Genomic DNA, 22,621 nt, shown 5'->3' with positions numbered 1-22,621 from the left:
ATTTATGTTAAAAAAATAAATAAATGATTAACAAAAAAAAGAAAAAGATTGTCTTCATTTTATGTTAATTGAAAAAAGAAACTATTCTTCAACGGCACTGTTAAAAATGTACTTGGAATCATATATCGCCAAAATCGGCTGTCAATTTTGTGTCAAGCGAGCTTGCCGCCATCGGTTAAATGTAGCTAATAGTCATTTGTTATCTAAGTTACTTTTAAACTAAATTCATCAGTAGCTTAACTAAGTTGCTTTTACTACTTTTGAAGTCCAGTAATCAGTAAAGTACTTTTACAAGGTTAATTGTGGCAGCACTAGTTACAACATTAAACAATATAATAAACATGAATTAGATTAGATAGAGATGATAGATTAAATATATAAATAGATTAAAAAGAATGTCAAAAGTTAACCCGTCGTGACCTCATGCTCCTTCAGGTGTGCGCGCATTGGCCACCCTGGGGGCAGCGTAATACATGCACAAAGACGACGGTGACAACTGCTCAATAAGCTGCAGTCATAGTAGTCGTTAGTTATTGTGGCGTACCTGTACGCCTACTGAAGTACTCTTGCCACGGCTGGCTGCCATTTGAAGAAGTTAAGTCAACCGCAATGTGGCGACCGGAGAATCTTGCTCTCATCCCCTCAGTCCAGGCCTGCCCGCCGAAGAATTAATCCCGTGTTTTTGGCTCAAGAGGCCAAACAAACACACACGAGTGACAACAATGAGTGTTGTTATCAAGCAGACTTGACAGCAAGTCAGCCTCTCTGAGGGACACAGAGCAGCTCAAAGGAACACGGACAATTATTTCACTTGCTCGCCATGCACTTCACAGAGGCTGTGTGTGTGGGGGGGGGTTGGGGGGGTTGTTGTTGAATGTGAGCGAGTTGCAAGGATGGTAAATAGAGTTGAACACTTTCAATTCCCTCTGACTGGAGGCGTGATTGTGCTTTATCACTTCAAAGACTCTCAACACTAGACAATGATTACTACAATTGTTAGCGCTAGCAAGAAAACATTCTGGCAGCTGTGTGAATTTGTTTTCACTGTCGTTCGGTGGATGACTACTTTTGGGTTAGTTAGGTGGGAAGCAAGGGAGCTAGAGATGGTTGGTTGGTTGGTTGGTTGGTTGGTAGGTAGGTTTGATGTGCGGTGGTTTGTTTGTAAGATGTTCAGTTGGTGGTTTGGTTGGATGTCTAGGAAGGTACATGGTGAGGTGTTAGCAAGGTGATTGGTTGGTTGGTTGGTTGGTTGGTTGGGTGTTTAGTCGGTAGGTTGTTTGGCTTGTTGGTTGAATGTTGATGTAGGTTAAGGGAAGCAACGTAATGTTAGTGTTCGCAGCACGGCTGGTTTGTTGACGTTTCAGAAGCCAGGCTGGTTGTTTGTTCACGATTGATGTTCGGCTTTCATGTTGGAGGTGACAAAAGCTCGTCAAGCAGCATGAGATTGGTCCACATTGATGACGGGCCCAAGTAACTTGATTCAGAGTGAATGTGAGCCAATGTCTCTTTGGATGCACATTTGATGGCGGGAAAGCCTTCAAGCTTTCGTGCCACACATTTTGGGGCGGGACTAAAGCAACTCCTCGGGCAGTGAAGTGGGCGAGAGGGTGGAAGAAAACAAGAAGCAGAAGAAGGAGGAGGAGGAGGAGGAGGAGGCGAGGATGCCAAGCAGAGCTTTCATGTCCTTCCAGTGGCGGGCAAGGCGAAGAAAAGGCTTTCGCGGGCGAAATGTGCCGCCTGTGCTCCTTCGTTCCCTCCCTGCTGGGATTTGTTGACACAAAAGGGAGACATTTGGACTGGGATAATCTTGGGCGCAGACCTCCAAGCCTCAGCTGTGCCAGAGAGCCCCGTCGTCCTCCCTGCCAAGCGCCTGAGACTGGGGGAGCAAGTCAGCAAAGTCCACTCTGACGCGCTTCCGCTGCCAAAAACACTGAGCTCCGAGCGTAAGACCAGAATGCAAGTAGACTGGAGAGCCCAGCACAAAACAGCAGTGACGCTTGACAACCTACACTACATACAGCGTACTTGCAAGAGGAAAGAAGATGCGGAAGCTTTTTTCCTCAGTCGGAGGTCAGCAGCCCACCAGACACGAGAAACGGAAGCAGGGGTCCATTAATCTAAGGACCACTTTGCTACTTTGGGAGAAAAAAAACAAAGTTGACCTCCTTGAACATTTTCCAATTGGAATGATTTGAAGAATAACGACATAAGTATGGAAGGATGAGTTCAATTTGGAAAATGTTTTTTTTCAATGAAAACATGCGATTGTGGGAAAAGTAAGCATTTGGAGAATATTAATAATGATAATAATAATAATTCAAAAGTCATTTCAGCATTGGCACAATACCTGGACCGCATCTGCATGCACGCAAATGAAATCCACACGTACGCACACACACACATGCTCATTGTTTCAAAACACGCTGGCTAAATAGAAGCGGGATGAAAGAGGAAAAGACGAAGTTCCACTTCCACTGAAAGCCACTGGGTCATTCGTAATATTTGGGGACGGGAGACAAAGAGGGCGCTGCTACTCCGCATTGTGGAATGAAAAAAGTGAATTTGTGTGCTAATTCATTAGGAGCTTTAAAGTCAATTAGCAGAGATTGCAGAGGGATTGAAACGATACGAGCACAATCGTTTGGTTGGCGCACAATCATTTGAGTCGCTCCATGTGATTGCGTGTTCAGCGACAAGACGGCGGACATTGTTGGAGGGGCAAATGACATTTTTTTAATCAAATGAAAACCTGATGCGCCCGAATCCACTGAGGGCCTGTTTTGCAGTCTTTAAACAGAGCATCCAAACGCCGTTGTCCATTTCCTTGGAGGTTGTTTCCACGGCTATCAGATCATCTCTTTCCTCACAAATGCCTTTTACAGCCAGGCGGAGGAAACGGATGCATGGCAGCACATCAAGGGCCAACGCTAAGTGCCATTTACGAGATATTGTCACGTTGTAAAGCGATTGAGTCGACTTTCTCCTGCTGGGCTGATGTTTGGCAGGCGGCACCCACTGACAGCGGCCGCAGATCAACTAGCGCTCAGCTCCTCCGAGATGACTTTTTAGTTGTCACTTTCGGCTCATTTTCGGGTTCTTGTGCATGCGGAACTTGTGCTGGTCGAGTCTTGGATTCGCTTTCTTTGTCAGGCTACTACGGCATGAAGAGGTGGATTTTACTCTTACAACGCTATTAAGGACACCTTTGCTTTGTTTGCAATGCACATTTAGTCCTACTCGGCTGTATTTTAATGCTGACCGTGATGGTGGTACTTTGAGAGTATTTTTGTCAGGTGGTGCTTGGTGCCAAAAAGTTGGAGAACCTCCGCCCAAGAAGATTCGGAATCCATTTGAAATGGCGTTTATTTGCATTTTCAAAGCACTCCAACATGTGCGAATGGAGTCCTAGTCCATTTCAAAGACACAACAACATGCGCTACTGGATTTGATTCTATTTAAAAAGCACTTGAAGCTGACTTTCCTTCTTATTGTGCGGTAGAGAGGATCCCGGGTCCACCTGACATGTTGTCAAAGTTTGTCTCCTTTCATGTGTTTTCCCAGGAAGGCCAGGCGGGATCCAGGTCAATCAGCCTTGCTCACCGGCTGCTTAGTGGTAAGCTGACAGAGCCAATCAGCACTCCCGGTCCCGACATTCCCCGCAGAAGCTTCTCCCCCACATCGTCGTCATCCCACATTAACTTCCCGCTGCAAGTACAGAACTCGGCGGACCTCCTGGGGCCACGAGAAGTCTGCTTTCATCACACGTCCACGAGTTTTTTCCTCCGAGGAGCTCATCAGGGTGACAGGTGAGAGCAGGAACTCTTCTGATTGGCTGATTGCTCGCTCACTCAATTGCAACTGATTTGAAACTTTATCACTTTTTCGTGATTCTTGTGGGGCATTTACACTTGAAATCACTCTGATAGATAGATAGGTGGACAGATAGACGTCTATATATCTATCTATCTTTTTTTTTACTAGCATTCTTGCTGAGCTATGCTAATAGTACTTCCAAGTTGAAAATTGATACTCTTCCCCCAGTCGTGTCAAGTCACGCGTGGAGAGAATTTGTAAATGAAGAAAATCGAGACGGGCTTGCTCACAGATGCCTTTTTCCGAAATCGACAGATGACTAACGATTTACTGGGTTGTTTCATGACGCACTTAATGGGTGAGCAGATATTCCAAAGCCACAACTACTTGTATACAAGCTCGTAAAAAGTCACTTTTACTTCGTACACTACTCACAAAAGGATATTTGTCTTTCCGGTGAGATTTCGGGATGAAATGAAAATGCGCTATAAGCTTTACAGCTAAAGTTAATTTGACCTTCTGTAAACGTTTGAATGTCCAACTGTTCAGTGTTTGGCTACTTTTGCACAATTTCCTGTTTGACAAAAAGGAGCCGAACGTCAAAATTCCCAACATGAGACGTTGCCTAACAACTGATCTCAGTTGGAGGTTTTCGCTGAGTGTCCAAGAAAGTCACAGAACGGCACTTTCAGCGCCTCAGCAAGTTGTGCAAAAATACTGAAACACTGAACAGTTGTGCCTTCAAAAGTTTCCGGGAGGTCAGATGAAGGTCACCTGTAAAGCTGAGGGTGCATTTTTGGTTCATTGTGAAATTTCACACTGAAGTTGCTGAATGTTAAAAGCACCCCCAAATAGATGGCAACATTTACGGCGTAATGGGGGTATATCGACCGTGGAGGTCAGCGTTCTTCCTTCTTGTCATTTGCATGTGAACGAGTGTCGTCGGGCTCGTTATCGCTCGCGTTGGCGCCGTTCCGCGCGCCCCCATGGGATGTCGGACGCTAAGCGACTGATTGGAGGAAATGTCAGCGCACGAAAAGATGTGATTCTTCCCGCCGGGGAAAGGTCACCTGTGAATGTGGCGCCGTTAAAACGGAATAGCCGCACGGAGAGCGGAGAAGAAGAATCGTCTTTGGATACGCGCAATTAATTAGTTTGTGAAAATGTGGGTTTTTTTTCTGGTGAGGTGTGCACAAGTCTGCGGACGTGCAAACGTGTCATGAGAGCCATACTGTATGACGCCCACACTTGTCATTTTGTTTCCTTCCACAGGTGAGCAACTTTCTGCTTCTTGGAAGACGGAGGCAGATTGTATTCTTGACAAGGTGCCGCCTGATTATTCAGGAGACGGTTCTCCTCCGACGGCCGCAGCGATTTGAAGGGGACATTTTATGAAAATGTCACTTTTTAATGGTGGGAAACAAATTGTTGTTGTTTGGTCAAAGTACGACTGTGATTTTTTTTTTTTGCCTTGCGTAGGTTTTTTTTAGCTTAGTGTTTATTACTTCTGGTGTCTTCCTCCCATGGCTCCTCATCCATCTTCTTTTATTTCACTAGTTCCATTTCAGGGCCGACAATCGGAAAAAGGAAATGATGAAAAGCAGTTTTAATGCAGTATCGCCACAACTCAGTACTAGATTGCTCTCGGTTTTTGCACTGTTGCCTACATGCGCATGTATATGAATATGTACGCATCATGTATGTATAAACAAATCAATGATTTCACTTTACCGGGACTTGAAATGTATTTTGGTGATGAAATGCTGCATTTACCAGTAACGTTGTTATATTATGTTATATTATTAGTATCATCAATATTGTGGTATTATTAATGTTGTATTATTATATGATATAGAGCTACTGTAGTGTATTGACACATGATTGATATATTGATGATGTAAGGGAGATTAAAGGGGTAGGCCTGGATAAGTTCTTCTTCCTACTCCTTTTCGAACAAGTATATTTAATGGATATTTCATTTCTAGTGACTGCTGACTACGGTGTAACTTTCTCTTGTGTTGTGCTTATAAATAACAATAATTTCAGCAAAAAAATGTCCTTTGTTTTGGTGTTTGTCCATTAATATCACAAATGAGCTTCCGGTGTTCATTTTATGTATTTGCATGTATTTTTTTCAATATTGCTCAAAAATTTTAGATTATAGAGTATTAAATATTACAGTTAATGCTTCGTGTCCCTTTTATCCCCACTTCACTTGACAAATACTCCATTTATTTAAAAAAAAAAAAACAATGCTAAAACTAATTAAAAACTAAAGCAAGGCATTTTCAAAAAATTAACACGAACAAGCCTGCTCTAAAACCTAAATAAACCTAAGCGGATTTTTAAAAAGAAAAGTAAAAAACAAAAAACAAAGTCAAAACGAAGCAAAAATTAACCATACTGAAATGTCCAAAATGATTCCAAGCCCAGATGTCAATCCAGCAAAAGCAGCCCTAAAATGAGCCAATTTCACCATTGTTGATTGTTGGGGTCTTTTGCCGAAAGCATGCCACAGATGTGTTATTAAGGCCTCCGGGAACTGTTGTACATTATGAAGAAAAAAAAAAAAGCTTGCGTCTCCTTCAAAGCCGCAGCTTTGGGTGAATTAGTGTGTATTGATGGCGGCGCTATCTGCTTTTCTGCTTTTGATGTTGTTGTGCGCGACTCCCCACCGAGGTTGCACTGCTCGTCTTACGGCACATTCGGCGATTTGCCTGCCGCCTAACAATGCAAATAATTCGCCTCTGCATGCTCACTCGCCTCCGGAGTTAATTGAGAGATCTTTTTATGTTTTCAATTAGCGCCTCCTTTTTCTTCTTCTTACGCGTCTGACATTTGTTCTAATTGCACAAGAAGCGCGCCGGCATCACAACAACAACCTTTATTTTCCCGTCAATCTCCTGCCACGGGGGAGGAGGCGCGAGAAGGAGTTTACGAATAATTACAGCCGCGGATGGGAAGAAATAAAAACATTTCTCTCGTCTTTCTGCCCGGGAAAAAAACACGCGCATATTCCGCTCAGGATGTAATTACACCAAATATCGACGCCTGTGCGGCGGCTTCTCTTATTCTGTCTCGTTAGAGCGCCCCTTCCTTAACGATGCGCTAACTTCAAATCAAAAGCCAGACGCCGAGCGTGACTTTGCTTTCAAACACTCAAATCTCCACACATTTTATGACTTGGAATCGATCGCAAAGCCGACCACCTGATGAGAATCCAACATGACGACCGACGATCATGGCGACTTCGGTGAGACTAACTACAAATTTGGACGTGAAAGATTTTAACTGATCTGAATAAAGATTACTTTTTGTCTTTTCAACTTGGTTACAAACATGCCAATAGTCAAGGAAAGGTTGATCATTTTTCCCCCAAATCAAAGTCAGCAAAGGCCGGATTATTGGATGTCACTAAATGATGATCCTAATCAATTAGGCTGCGGTGTGTTGAGTATGATTTTTTTTCCCCCTCCTTCTCTGATCTGCACAGAAAACAGCTGGGGCCCACAATCGAAAATGTTGAACTGATGGAAAATCTTTATGAGTGTTGCGTGATTGTGACGATAGCCAATTGGGCAGGTATCTTACACGCCGGCAATCGAGTGTAATTTGAGCATTTCCCATCCCTTCCGATCAAAGGCGGGATGGTTTCGATGATCGGTTGTTGTTCTGACTCGTTGCGCATGAACCAAATGCAAGAGTTGAGAAACACGTCTGTCATTTCGACAGCGGCAGCTGGTCTAATTTCCATGAGTAGAGCATTCCAGAGTACCACAGGTCAAAGTGAGATCCCTCGAACCTGAGTGACTTCTTTTTGGCTCTTGGAATCTCCAAAAAGTGGTAAAAATATAAGGAAAGGTGTCAAGCATCACTCTGCGTGAGCAAATTGTCTCGAGTGGCAATGGAAAGAGGCTAAAGCCTGTGTGCTATGTTTCCCCTGGGATGAAGTGGCAGATGCACAAAGACACACGCGCCTCCGCGCACACGCTTTTGGCTTTTCGAAGCTCTCCAGAGTGGCGTCTCAAGCGCAGCCAGAAAGCCAAGCTGGGTAATCCCCAAAAGGATCTCAACACAACCACGGACTTGCCCTCAAATCCTGTTGGCTCCCAACATCCACACGACAACTGGAGGCCAAGCGGGAGTTGACCCAACTTTTGGGGTTATTCATTCAACCCCAAAGGTTGGGTCAGTACCTCTTTGACCCATAGTGCGTTATTTTTTGACCAAACCGCTTTTAGGGTGTAGCATCATTACTTTAAGCAGATGAACAATGCGGCAAAAATGACTCTTTTTTTTCTTTTAACCCATTAAGGCCTAAAGAGCCTGGCTCAACAGCTCCCCAAAACCAAAGGTCGTCTTTGGAATTACCCTTGAAAACCTGAATTTTCCCAGAAATTCAACACCTACAAAATAATTAATATCCCAGCCCCGGAGACAGAAACATAATTCCAAAAGAATTTGAGAGCTTATGGATGTGGCTTTCACACGGACTCGAGTTTATTCAACTTTACTGTTTCAATCGAAGAGGTAAAAATGAAATGAAAGTGCAAGAGAAGCACTACGTTTAATTTAAAAAAAAACGAGTGGTAATTACCATCCTCTTTTCTGTTACAAAGACGTCGATATTGTCTATCTGCAAACACAATATTTTAAACATACATCACGTTCGACTGGTTCTACTGGTTCAAAGTCCACAATCGCATCGTCTATATCACTGCCGTTACTCACTTAAGATCTCCCGCAACCGCGGCGTCTGCCATTATAACCTGAACAAATTCTGGAACATCCTCCGCGGGCTTACGACACGTGTATATTCTAATGCATTTCATTGGTTAAGAGACCGAGAATTAAATAATGAATAGAAAAGGACGTATACGTTCTCCTGGCTTTAAGGGTAGAAAGACGCAACAGAGCTCCCGGCTCTCGTGGTGGAAACGCGGTTATGCGCTCCCGTCCTTAATGGGTTAAGGGTGGATGCAATTGCTAACGCATGCCTTCATAAATATGAAAAAACGACTTATCAATCGGACCTATTTCTTTCCCAGTTCACCAAGTAGACATGATGATCATCTCATACGGATAAAAAAAGATATGTTGTGAGGTTTCTGTGGAAAATACCCACGATGTCAATTGCACTGCTTTACATAATGCCGTTCGGTCCAGCTGCGTTACAGTAGTGTAGGTCTGCCTAATAACGTCTTCCGCATGATTTGTCGTCATGGAAAAACGGCCTTTATGATGGGGAAATCAATAAAAGGTGGTTCTTTCTGATGCAGTTTATCATCTGAAAGTAGCATTTGACAACGAACTTGGAGAATCTGTCAAATCTTTCTCGCCCGACTGATACTCAACAATACTTTCAATGAAGCTTTAGATTGCATTTGTTCATTGGTCTACGTGGGATTTGTTGTGCATCCCCCCGCACGGAGCCCACCTGGGGCGCGCTCGCGCGTCTTTTACTGAGCAACTAACAGACAATCCACTCCACTGGCCCGCTGACTGACATGCAATTGCACGTTCGGCTTTGGAGATAGATTAGCTGTAGAAGCCAGTCAGGATCAAACCACTCCTCCTCTGAGGCTCGCCGGCCCCGCAGTTAAGTTTTCTCAACAGTTGGCTTCAGCAGCAGCCCAAATTATTCATCAAGAGCGGGCAGGACAAGAGGAACATACAGAATACTTATTAATTGTTAAGAATACATGCGACGCTGCCGACAAGTTGGTCGAAACACATAAATCATGCATCCATCTTTGACCCCTTTGACAGACTTCTGAATGTAATTCAACAAACTTGGTGCGACACGTTCGCGGCTGGTGTTTTTTCGTACGTTTCGAGCATCTGGATGAAATCTCGTCACAAGTATATTTAGTCTTGGCCGATTGTATACTTTCAACTTTGCAGGGCGACTTTGGGCGAGTGCTGCAGATATGCCGCCACTCACGTCAAGTGAAAAACAAAGGAGGCTAGTTTGGCTATAGCTAAGTACGCTATGACAGCATTTATAGTAAGAAATTCAACAAAACAGATACTGTATATTATGCTGTTCATGCGCTGATTTGCACCAGTTAGCTCAATGCTACGTGCTAACAACTATTCCCTCTTTGAAAATGTCCAAACATACTTCTCCACGTGTCTCTTCTTTACACTTATACCGAACAGATTCAAAATGACTGATGAGGACAATGCAGGTTTTGATGTTAGTAAAAATAAGTTTATATGGTGAAGAATCTGTGCTAACATGTAGCGTGCTAACAGCAGATTAGGATATGTTTAATATGAATGAAAAATACAAAATCACAATGAATGCATTGGTGCCTCTACAGGCAAGCGTCACCCTGATGAAATCTTTTGACCTCCTTGATGCTTCTTCTCTAATTGTTTTCTCAAGCCTCTGTGGGGGATGCGTCGGCATGGCCTTATTATGGCGGCTGATCGATGTGATTTATCTCTCCTGGAGGCCAAACATGCAAACTGTCTCATCTCCCGAGGCTAAAGCCCAGAAATCAATGGCTCACCGGCTGGCTGCGTGAAAGGTAGTCTAGCCAGAAAGCATCACGGGACTCAAGTCGAGTCCAGGGACTTTTTTTGCTTCTTCATCCATTTCTTTTTTAACACCTCAGGCTGGGGAAAAAAAAAAATCCAGTCTGGTGATCCACTTGGATTGCTTTCATTGAGAAACTAGGTTTGCCAGCATGCAGATGGCCGCCTTGTTAACATAAACCCATCAATGTCCTCCAGCTGTGTTGCTTATATTCGCCAACATTTCACACTTGTTATATTTTTGTCAAACAACATTCAAGGAAGAAAAAAAACATCACCAGCAGGCTTGATTGTCAGTCTTGTTTTGTGTATATCGATCGCCGTGGTGCTTCAAGCTGATTGCCGACAGCGTTGGGTACAATGGAAGCCCGCTTAAAGAGCCCACTGGATTCTTCTTTACGCCTTAATTCCCATTCATTCCTGATGCGCCGCATTCACCGGCTGTCGGCCAGCCGATTCAAATCAACATGAGAGTACAGACAATCGATACGCAACATTTTCGCATCATGCCTTAGGACTGGTGAGAAGGAGAGAGTCTTGTGCTTGGTGTCAGGGACGGGAAACCGTGGACGCCCAAACTGTTGCGCACCCTCCAGGGGTTGTCGGATTCAAACTGTGATGCCCCATTGGCGTTACATAAATGTTTCTTCCCCATCCAGTTATTTTACAGAGTGCTTTTAGTCATTAGGGGTCACAGGTGAGTTGGAGCCTATACCAGTTGACATTTGGCCAGAGAAGTTAAACTAAAAATAATAACTTCATTTTTAAAAAGTTGATATTGTACATGGAGCAGCATGGTGGCTATTTTCTCCTCTGTGCTTGCGGGGGTTTTCTCTGGTTACTCCAGCTTCCTCCCACGTTCCAACTATCACCATTTTAGACGTTGTCACTCTACAGTCCATCCAAGCAGTTTGATTCAGTTCATTTCAGTTCTGATGCCCTTTTATTTCCTTTCCATTGTCCAAACATTCTTTGTACCTGTTGGGAAAAGGAAGACCTGCATCCATTTTTACCTGTGTCCTGTTGCTAAATGGTGTTGGCGCAGAGCCTGGTAGCTAACGGTGCATTGCTATCACGTCCCCAGCGTGACTCCAGGGAGCTTTCTCCAGAACAACGGAGACAGTGCGGCGGAACACAAGATGCTGGATGTGTGCCACTAAGAAGCTCGTCGCTACCTTGCAGAAACACGAGCTTTATTTGTACGCCTACTCCAACATCATTTGGAGTTGGAGAACATTTGTGGAAAGCATCGCCTTTTTGAGGGCTTTCACATGCCCAAAAGCTCACCAATTTTGGCAAGCCAGAGAATAGCATCAAAATAGTCGAGGGTCAAAATTTGATGATCAGTTTGGGTATTCTTGTGAAGTGTCAGATTTACTTATGGCAGAGTTTCCCATACTTGAATTTATTTTACCAGTGTGGAGAAAGTCCAGTCTCCAATCAACTGGTTCAAGCTTCCCGCAATCCCTACTCACGGTAACCTGTGTTCAAAGGGGGACGGAAGCTTGCTTAAATGTGGTGAGAGAGATTCGTCTAGCTTCTCACTGCCAACTCTGGAACGTCAGACCAGTCGAAGACAGCCCATGGCAAGTTTTCTGCCCATGACGTGAATTATCGTCAGTGCAAGGCGCCAAAGGTCGGTGATCTTTGAGGGTTTGCGACGTAAAAGAGTTGTCAAGGCCTGTATAAATATTTCATTTGGCCAAGAAAGATCACCTTCTGTTTACATGGACGGGCCGTGAGCATTTTTGCGCTTCTCTTTTTGAGCTTTAGTGAAGAAGCTTGTGAGTTGACGCCTAATGAGTCAATTTGTTCAGCAGCTTGACTCGATTGCGGACTTTAAATGATTAATCAGAGGAGGATCGCGGGTAGTAAACATTTACTAATTCATCAAACATATTTCTGTCTAATGCTCATGTTTGTTCATTTCCTCACGTTGGTCTGTAGCGAGCGGCCCGATAAAGCAATCACTCGCCGAGGCACGATTGCACCTCTCAACGGGGTAGCAGCCGCGGTGATGTGCGGGCGAGGGAGAGCCTTAAGAATGATCTCTAAAGTGGGAGAAAGTAAGTGAGTGAGTGAGGGAGTGAGCGAATTTCCAATCCTGCGGGTTAATTTGGTGCCTTTCAGCTGCAATTGCCGTGTCTAAACATTCATGAGGCGAGCAGCAGCAGGGTTACAGGAGGAGGGGGAGGAGGGAGGATGAGGAGGGATGAAGGAGGGAGGGCGAGGGCAGGAGGAGGTTGAGGCGCGCCGGGAAGGCAGTCAGAGCAAGCGGAGGCGAGGCGGCGAGAGGAAGTGTGCATCTTCCCCCGAAATTGAGTTCATCTCACATTTGAGGAGCAACGAGGAGGTGCTGCTGCTTTGTTTTGCGAAGACTTTTGTGAGAGCCAAGAAGAAGAGAAGTTGAGCAGCCACTTCTTAAAAGGTAACACAATCTTATTTTCATGACGTTGTTACAAGGTGAGCCTCTCAGCAGTTTGAGAAAGTGACGAAGGAGAATTTATCCGTAGGTTGAGGGGGTGTTGGATGGTGGAGGGATTAAGCGGCGGTCCGGAGCTCAGTAACCACGGCAGCCGAGGGGGGCAGCAGAATTTCTATTCTGCAGCCTCTGAGATGCTGGGCAGCTCTGCCAAGTCCGCCGCCTCTGAGGAGAAAGATTTCATTGTGTGGCCGATTCATGAGGCACCGACGTGACCCTGCCGCAAACCCCCCAACCGACCCCCCGCCGCGCCGGACTCACTTGGCCCAGTGATGCTGTTGTTGCATCAACACTTTCCCGAAGCGCCGTCCTGAATATTAAACAGGAGTTCCATCAAGCCACGCGGGGTCAACACATTCGTCAGCTACTGTTACGCGGCTTCCTCGTTTTAGCTTTTCTTCTTGTCGCTAATTATTTGGAATCAGGCTCAAGAGTCAAGGTCACGTGCGAGCGACCAAGCTATAGCTCAAACCTGGTTTACGTGGAGAGAACCTTCATTGCAAAAAAAGTCTGTCAGGATAAAAGAGTTTGGGGTCCAACCGGGGTTGAAATACCTTCTACGGTTACTTTAGAATTTGAATCGTTCCTGAATCGTTTCAGTGCTCCGATTTGATATACGGCACAACATCGAAACGGCAGCACGACGGTTTGCACGTCTGCATCACAGTTCCAAAGTTCTGGGTAGGAATTTTGGCTTCGCTGTGGAGTCTGCATGTTCTCCCGGTACTTGTGTGAGCTTTATCTCCGGCATTTCCAAAAACATGCATTTCGGTTCACCGAAGATTTGATTATGAATGTTGGAGTTTGGTAGAAGGTCCTCTTCTCTATCTTCATCAATTCTAAATACAGTAGAACCTCTAAGGGTTCAACACGGTGTGCTAGCTGTGTTTAGCCCACTTGCCTCAGAATTGGGAAGTTCTGGGATTGAATCTGAGCTTCTGAGTGAAGTTCGCAATCCCCGTGTTTGCGTGGGTTTTCCTCCCATGTTCCCAAAAAGGTCGCACAAGCACCTTTGGTGTTTGATTAATGTTTGCTTTCGAGGCGTGTCATTCCCACAAAGAGACTTTGGCAGTTCTGTTTGTTGTTGTCATTGACTGTTGAAATTTGACGAGACATTGTGTTTGGGCAACGGCGTCACCACAACACGTATGTACAATATACACAGTAGATATACAGCACAATACTGTCCAGTGCTGTGTTCTTGGTGAGCTGGAACAGATTACCGCCATTTCCATTTGTTTTAATTGGAAAAAAATGATTTGAGTTCCAGAACCAATTCAACTCATGAGTCAAGGTAGCGCTGCAGGTGAATCGGGAAAACTGTAGGTGGGTGTCGACTGTACACCTGTCACGAAACTCCTGTTGTGTTGGCTTTCTTTGATGTTGCTTTTGTTACTGGACACCCTGGCGTGGCGTCGCACACGTCGTCATGGCGATGGCGAATGAAACACAGGCTCGGGGGGCTTGTCGGGCATGATGATGAAGCGGTGTGGTGGGTTTTTGTGAGCTTTTCCACGGCAGTTGTGCTTTGTATGGAAGCTTTGAAGGCTAAGGATGGATCAACTTACCTCGGGGCTCATGTTGCAACTCCAGCTCAAGCAACAAAAATAAAAAAATAATAACATCAACGTTCGGCTGGAGTGTTTGAAAGATGTTTGAAAAGAGCATGCAGGTGCTAGAGTGAGGTTTGAGAAGCTTTGATACTCCGCGTTTGGCCTCCCCAAACAGACTCAAAGACACACGGCCCTGTCTTTTGCGAGGTCCTTATTTGGATGAAGTGGGTACAAACTCCTCGAAGGCTGATGCACATTTGTGAGCTTCCATTTGAATGAAGCAGCTGCTGCAACGGACTGCAAGCTCACCGAATGATTTGTGGCTGACTTGAAGAAAGCAATCAGTGACGCAGGCTGTGGCTCTTTCTATTACATCAAGTAATTACATCCACTAAGAGACACCAGGACCTCCACTGCTGAATTAATTGGGATTGATTCACTTCCTGCTTCCATTCAAGTCGTCAAGGACACATGTAGAAAGAACGACTCTTTAAATATTGAGCTGTCCTTAGATTTTAATGCAAGGGTGGGCAAAGTATGGTGGGCGGACCACACGAGGCCCACTCAAATATCAATCTGGCCCGCAGAAAATCGAAATAATCAAGAGTCCCGTGATATTTGTTGCGTTCAATTTACTTTTTACTCAAATGGATGATCATCTAATTAAATAAATTGTAAACTGATTTATTAAAACATAATATACAATTGGTAGGATTAAATTCTAATAACTGGTTGATTAATTATAGAAAGAAATTACTACAAATAGCTACATTTCAAAATATATTACACATTTTTTACATCACCATTGTAATTTAACCTGATATTCTAAATAACCTGGCCCATGATTTCCTTTTAGCAGTGAAACGTGGCCCTTGAGAACCAAACTTGCACTTGCCCCAACTTGTCCCCATCGACCCTTGGAGTGCTTGGTCGTACTTGTCCTTCTAGTAGTACATGGCTCAATTGCATGCACGTGTACATCCCTTTTGTACATTCTCCCACTGCGAACACGTGTTTGCTTTGTCCGCCAATAAAGGATGACCTCAGGACAATTTCCCAGCACTCGTTTTCCTCTTCGATTTGTGACGTGCGGGTATCACACTGACACTGACATACAATCGTACCTTAAGAAATGGCCCAAAAGAACGCTGACAGAGAAACGCGAGATGCAAGCACGAGTACGTGCATGGCTTCCGCCTCTCACAGGGGACCCGTACAACGTTTATCAACTGCATCATCTGCAGCTGGGGGACATCTGACAATGTTGGAGACTTTCACCATCAGTTCATGTATGTTATCTCGCCATCCATCTCTCTTTTTTTCTCCAGCTAGCTATCTAGCTAGCTAGTCAGGTGTTCACTTCAGGGACAATCTGAAATCACACATGGCAATGTCTCTATTCATCCATCTAGTCATCCAACTACCCACATTAAAAAGTGTTTCTATAAAATAAATATTTCAAAATAAAGCACGGCTGTGTGTGTGCCAATGCTAATACTAGCAGAGCTGTGTGTTCTGTTGAGCTAACTTGTATTTCTTGTTGAATTTTGAAGCAGCTTCACAGTGAATTTGTTGCTAACGCTGGACACGCCTATGAGGTTTTGAAAAAACTACCAATACTATTTTTGATTGGTAAGATACACTATTTATCAAACACAAAACATTGTCTATTCAGTGAACAGGGAATGTGATTGTTCCTAAAACCACAACCAGAAAATGTAATAACATTTACTGCTTTCAACAAGTCTTTTGATGATTGCATGTTTCTGTCTATCTAAAAATGCTCCTTCTTTCATGCTTCTGATGAAGTGCAATCATGTATTGTTGGTTTAGAGAAAGAGTTATTGACTTTTTGTGGAGCCTCAGAGCCGACACAAAGTTTATTAAAATAAGTGATCTAAATGAATTCTCTGGAGGTAAATGGCTGATTTTAATCCTAGCTCTTACATAAATCTTTCTTCTTTTTTTTGTTATTAGCTGACATGTTGTGTTTTGTGGCTGGTGTTATAATGGTTGGTGTTGACGCGCGGGAAGCGTGGCATGCGACATGCGAGGCGGCGGCGGCGCGTGCAAACAAAGCAAAGCGGAAGCCCGCCAAGTGTTGGCTGGTGGATTTGTCAAAGTTTGTCATCTGTGTGGCGCTCGAGTCAACATCTGGCGGAAGCCACGCAAATGACACACACTGAGCCGCCGAAAGCTCAGATGCCCCGCTGCTTTAAAACATCACTCATCAACACGTCTGTATTGGCGTGTTAAGACAAAGCAGGCGCACTGCACTTTTGTATGCTTTCCATTTTAGATGAAAAAGGGGCATATTATGGAAAATTGACTTTTAATCGTTTGTACACAGATACAGTGGTACCCCGGTTTACAGCCCTCGGTCTCGCATTGCAAGCGCAACGACTCATCTGATTCTGGGTTTGGTCACGTGACGTTCGTAATGTGAGCCCGAGGGCAGTTTTTTGTCAATTTCCGGTCAGAAAAAAACAATGTTGAGACTAGACAAAAGAAACATTTTGCCCTGAGTTCCCGTTTAACCATAACCACCCATACGTTGACTTGCTCCTCCCATGTCTCAGAAGCTAGGGTGGGTGAAATTCCACCACTTTCAAGTGACAGCCGGAAACACTATATGGAAGTGACCCCGCATTGATGAAATGGCTCATTTGCATGAGACGAGACGGCACCCTCAAAACAGACTAAAACAAGAGGCATTAAAGTGTAATTATAAAACTGTCATTCAGGTTCATTGGGGTATTTTGATGAACATTTTACATTGTGGAAAAAAACAATCATAACATCTCCAACGTAGCAATGAGTCCTTATACAAAATTAATGTTTCATTGCTGATGTATCGCATTTTGAAACCTGGACTGTCATACAAGTCTAAAACTAATCAAGCACTAACGTCATGTGAAGCAGCGGCCCCCGAGCCTTTTTGCGACAGACCAGTTTCACGTAAAGCAATATTTTTCACAAACCGACAAAGAAATACAAATAAATGTTAAGAATTGCAACTCACCATTATGCTGAATGTAGTTGTTGTAATGATGACATAACGAGACAATGACACCCTTACCCCATTATTTTTGTTCAGGACGTTTTCATTATATCCCAGAGATTGGATGTTGCCAAGTATTTATTGCTACAAGTGGTTTGATTTGCACCTGATTTTCGAAATGAAACTTCTTTCACTCTCTGAAGATGATCCTTCCAATTTTTTTTTGTCTTTTAGGCTGGTAGCAAATGTGCCGGGAGCTACTTTTACATGGCAGAATAGCAAAGCGTTCGCTGTTACACGCAACTTTTCTGCTGTTTAAACTCCAAGGTAGCAGTGTTTTGTTCAACGATGAATAGCTCACTCCATCAAAAGCGAGCATTATTATCTTTGTAAAGGCACATGTTTTGTTAAGGCATCTTGTCAGATGGCGCAGGTGTACAAAATAAGAGGTTTAGTCATCAAGCCGTCAAACAAAATGGGCTGTTTGCAGAGATAAGTGGCGTATCGCGAGACGGCAACGCGTAAAAAAAAATGTAACTCTAGCGAAAAATTCCCTTTATCTCTTTAATTGAAAGTGTAGGTAACATCGCAGGCCATGCACGATGCATCTGGTTGTCATTTTCTTTGAGTCTGCTAGCAGGGACTGAGCATTGGGGGGGGCGTCCTACATGGGTTGTTTATGGCAGACTTGCAGTTCAAGTCAATTGTCAACATGATTTATGGAGATGTGGGCCATCTCCGCAATGCCTCCTCAATCTTCCGTGACGAATGGCTCCCATCAGCCCATGTAGCGGCCGTTTGTTTCCATCGCCGGCCAATTTTCAGCCAGACAGGCGAGTTTAATCTGCCATGTTTCTGCTGCCGGCAATTTTATCCCCACATTCTAATTTTTCCCCCTATATGAGGTGTGTCAGAAGAGTTCCAGGACTGGCCAAATGGTTGGAAGTAATCCCCCTAGAGTCTAACGCATTGATGACCCGCTTGGTCTTGGGAAAGAGGAAACCGATCACAGAGGGTTTGGAAGCTTGCTCCAGCACGGTTAGCTGCTCAGTTCGCTGTCAGGTCTTGAGTTGGTTGCACTTTAGCAAAGTGGGCAGGATCTCCTTGTAGGCGTGCTGGTTGATTTTCTAGTTTATACTGAAAGGAAATCTCATAATTTGTCGTTTGTGACTTGGAACTTTGCTGACACACCTCGTATGACCCGCTCGATGTTACACAGCTGCCTGCTATCGATGGGGAAGGAGGAATTTGTGTCAAACGGAGCGGCGGCCCAGTCGGCCTAGTAATGAAGGTGTAGTGTCCAAACACTTAATGGCTGTTTGGATGACACGCACCACTTATTGTCCCAATCATCCCCTCCGCGCTCAGCAGCACCACTTGATTAATGCGAGTGTCGGGATAAAAGGCTGCGCATATTAGAGAGGTGATTACACCGCCCAGGAAACTCTTCGGAAAACAACAGAAAGCCTGTGTAATCAACACGCTAACTTTTTCAAACTTTGCCTATTAAAGTTTTCTAATTGACTCCCCACCCCCGAAAAAGAAGTAAAGGTCTCTGGTGAGCAATCAGCTTCATCTTTTGCCCAGACTATCCGGCAGATTAAGCGGAATTAACGACGGATAGCGGGAAGTTGTGACCTGTGCAATGGTCGGGAGCGTGCGCTTGCATGCCATGAAGACGCTGGCAAAAAAAATGAAAGAAAGAAAACAGAACAATGGAAGAAAATCCAGACAAAGGTTCATTGTGGAGAGACTGAATGAGAGTCCCCCGCTCAAAGGACAACCTGTCGTCTTTCACTGTGGAGATGCTGCAGGAAGGGGGGGGGGGGGGGGACACGGAAGAGACGAATGCTAATGAGAACAGAAGACAACACAACACCTCTGCAAGTATCCTGATGTGGATTTCAAAAAAGTTGCAACCTTCTTGGCACTCCACATCACAATAAGGCAGATTAAATAAGCCTTAGGACAGTGCAGGCAAACTTCAATTAAAGCTAAAGAAATGAAGAATGGAAATACTGTATTTCTCTCATTTCATAGGTTCAGGGACCAAATCTTGGTTCTGGCTGCTGGGGCGGGTGTTTTCCCTTTATACTTCCTCCCATATTCTAAAAACATGCATGTTAAGTGTAGAAGATGTAAAATTGTCCATAAATGTGATTGTTGGTCTAAATGTGTCCTGCGATGACACAGTGACCTCTCCAGGGTATTCCCCACATCTTGCCCAAAGATAAATATGTTGAAGCAAGAGGAGAAGCGTCATGTAATCAGGCCATAACCCTTTGTCATAGAAAAGTAGTACTTTGCCAACTTTATGTGGCATCCGTCCTAAGTCTAGTAACCCTACACTCCACACAAATTGCCTATAAAGGCCATAAAATGACAGCAAAGCATAAATCTTTCCCCAAAAAGAAGTAAACGTGACTTTGCAAACGCCGCCCCTTGCACCACCTAGCAGAACACAGTCGAAAATGTGACCAGTCAAAAGTTGACGTTCACTGGGTGCAGGTGATGTATCCATAGAAAAACTTTCAGCGAAAAATCGAAATGTGAAATCCTGTCACACACTCAGGATCGTTACCTTGGAAAGACTCGTAGGACTGCCTCCCCCTCTCCTGGCGGGATGGTCGTTAAGGGTGGATTGTCACAGGGCAATGAGCAGGACAAAGAAAAAGCAAAAGAAGGGCGCTATGCTTTGTGATCTGTGCCAGGAGATTTCAGGCTGCATGGGAGGAAGGCAGAAAAATAAACACTCTCCTCCTTCACACTAAGACTTTATCAGCGAGCGAAGCGGAAGCCTGAACACTGGCAATCCCAATTTCATGCACACAAACAAACAGAGACGCAAGGGGTGCTCAGCGGACGCTCCGTTGTGTTTGGCGCTCTCGCAGCGTGACTCGTGTTGACGCACCTCCAGGACGTCGCATGGGGTCGGGAGAGGCGGATGATGGCCCGCAGGGAACGCCGCCAAGCAGATGAGAGCGAGGGAGGGACGAGGAAGCGGAGACAACAGGCGAGCCGTGACATTTGGCACCGAGTGCGCCTACTTGGCTGCCGCTGCGATAAACAACCTGAGAGCACCGGTGGAGTGATTCCGTCCCACATGACAAGTTGATCCCACCTCAGCAAATCGGATAATAGCTTTGTGTTTTGCGGCTGTTTAACCTCCAACCGCAGAAAATCGGCCCCAAAGCCTTTGGGACCAGTCGGCAGCATATGGCGACATCTGGTGAGGAGGAAGCTTGGCGAGGGTTCGCGTCATTGTCATGTTGGACTTTGTGCTTCTCAAACTTTTCACCCCAAGCACCTCCTAGAAAATATGTAGCTCTCCGAGTACCACCATTATGACACGCATTGCAATGCCGATATGTACTAAGGTACTGATTCTTTCATCTTAGATGTCTGGAGGACCTGCCCACCTTGATGGACGGGAAATTCGCTATTCACCAATTTAACGAATCACGTTTTTTCTGTGGAGCAATACAGCTATCCAATGAAAATCACTGATTTGTGAGTTTTGCGCAATTTCTATAATGTTTCAAGATACCAAAATATGGTGGCAAAGAACTAATTGGCCAATAGGAAAGTAGCAATTGGTGATCCAGATGAATTTTTCTTAGATAATGAGAAGACGACGACGACTCCACCACAAGAGCACTGCCGCCTCGCGCCATGTGTTTGCGTGGCTTTGGCCAAGATTTTCGTCAAGGATTCAGTGTTGATTTAACACCGTTGGTTTCACCTGCGCTCATTTACTTTCTTTGTGATCATGCCAGTGTCTGTTAAGGCTATTACTGCTACTTTCACACATCAAGAGCCTTATTTTGAGGTCAGCGATGGAAGCCTGGTGCTTTTTGAATGGACTCAATGCGCAAGATAAAAGCGAGCGAGGGTCCGGAACGTCACCCAGGTCGTCAACCTCAGGCGACCAGCAGATGGAACACCCCCAAGACTATTATCTCCCCTTGTGGAGGCATTGTGTTCCCTCTGGAATGTCATTCCTGCCGCTGGTGCCGACCTCCTGAGTATTTTTCCTGTGAAAACAGACAGCTTCTTTCACTGTCTGCCAGGAGCTGGCACTTGGGGTCCACCTCCCTCCGAGACCGCAATACTAGAAGATTGACTCAATGAACACAATGAGAACTTGGCACACTTGACAAAGGAAACTCTGCTCCAAGCAAACTCATGGATAGGTGCAGCGGCGGGCGCTAGCCTGATTGGATGGACTGACGAGAAGAAATTGGCCTTTCAGAGGTCTAACGGCTATTTGCCTCTGACTTTCAGGCAGAAACCACAGAAGCAGGACATTCCCATGAGAAAACAAAAGCTAGTTGGGTAGCACCAATTGCTTTCAACACAAAGTCTTCGGCAGGTGTTCGGCTCTAAACTGTGGTTTCGGCTTCTTCCACGGCACAGCAAGCTGGTAAAACTCAGGCTTTGATGGCCAGTGTGAAAGGGGAGCACAAAACGCAGCCAGGAAAAGTCTTTCAAAAAGTTTCAGATCTCAGCCAGGGCAGCCTACAGAATTGCGCACAATCCCCTTCCCAACACCTATGGTGTAAACTCCCCCGCCTCCTTGTCGACACGCTCTGATGTGATGCGTACAAGCGGCAAGACAAAGTCGAATGTCTGGCAGGCGTGTGTTTGTTCTGTTGCAGAGTGAAGGAGAAGATGAAGAGAAGATGTCAGGATTGATAGCCAGCTTATCTAAACCTCATTGATTTTCACGTGTTCTTTGTAGCCCGTGCAGAAAGCCCTCTGAACAGACTCGCTGGGAAACTTGTCAGAGTGGATGAGACTGATGAGGAGAGCGGCAGAGGAAAAAAATATAGAAATAAATCCAAATCTGTCCGCCCACACCTTCCACATAGCAAACACATTTCCCCTGTTTAAACAAGAGGACGGCGCTTCTCCTTGCGGACACACGGAGGTGTTTGTGCAGAGCAGAACACACGTAATTGGCCTCCATGCCCGCAGGTCTGCTAGGCGAGTGTTTGACCCATCAGCCTATTTAAGGAGCATGTACGCCTACTGAAGCATGGAGGCCCAACGTCTCCAAACATTCCAAGCAGCAGACTCACATATCCGACTACAGTCACCTGGAAAACTATCTTGGCTTTCAATTATTCACTCGCTCCGAGAGCCGATTGAGATGCAATATCTTTGGCTTCACTTCCTCTGTAGCCTCAAATTATAACACGGCACACTGGAGGAACTTGACAGGACTCT

At 44.9% G+C, this 22,621-nt stretch overlaps 2 protein-coding genes across 5 annotated transcripts in view; one reads left to right on the top strand and one right to left on the bottom strand.

Annotated features, from left to right (window-relative positions):
* Positions 1-22,621, bottom strand: part of LOC147127113 (uncharacterized) — a 53,379-nt gene that overhangs the window by 5,494 nt on the left and 25,264 nt on the right. The window lies entirely within an intron of this gene.
* Positions 12,604-22,621, top strand: part of LOC147127112 (cadherin-20-like) — a 39,027-nt gene continuing 29,009 nt past the window's right edge. For both annotated transcript variants that reach the window (XM_086021097.1, XM_086021099.1), the window contains exon 1: positions 12,604-12,784. The gene's annotated coding sequence lies outside the window, so the exon portion shown is untranslated. The remainder of the gene's footprint in view (positions 12,785-22,621) is intronic.

Source organism: Filicampus tigris, chromosome 21 (genome assembly GCF_054856515.1).
Source record: "Filicampus tigris isolate MCC_2025a chromosome 21, RoL_Ftig_1.0, whole genome shotgun sequence".
In the NCBI taxonomy this organism is placed as follows: Eukaryota; Metazoa; Chordata; class Actinopteri; order Syngnathiformes; family Syngnathidae; genus Filicampus; species Filicampus tigris.
The sequence above is the reverse complement of the archived record's forward strand: the minus strand, read 5'-3'. Positions and strand labels throughout refer to the sequence as shown.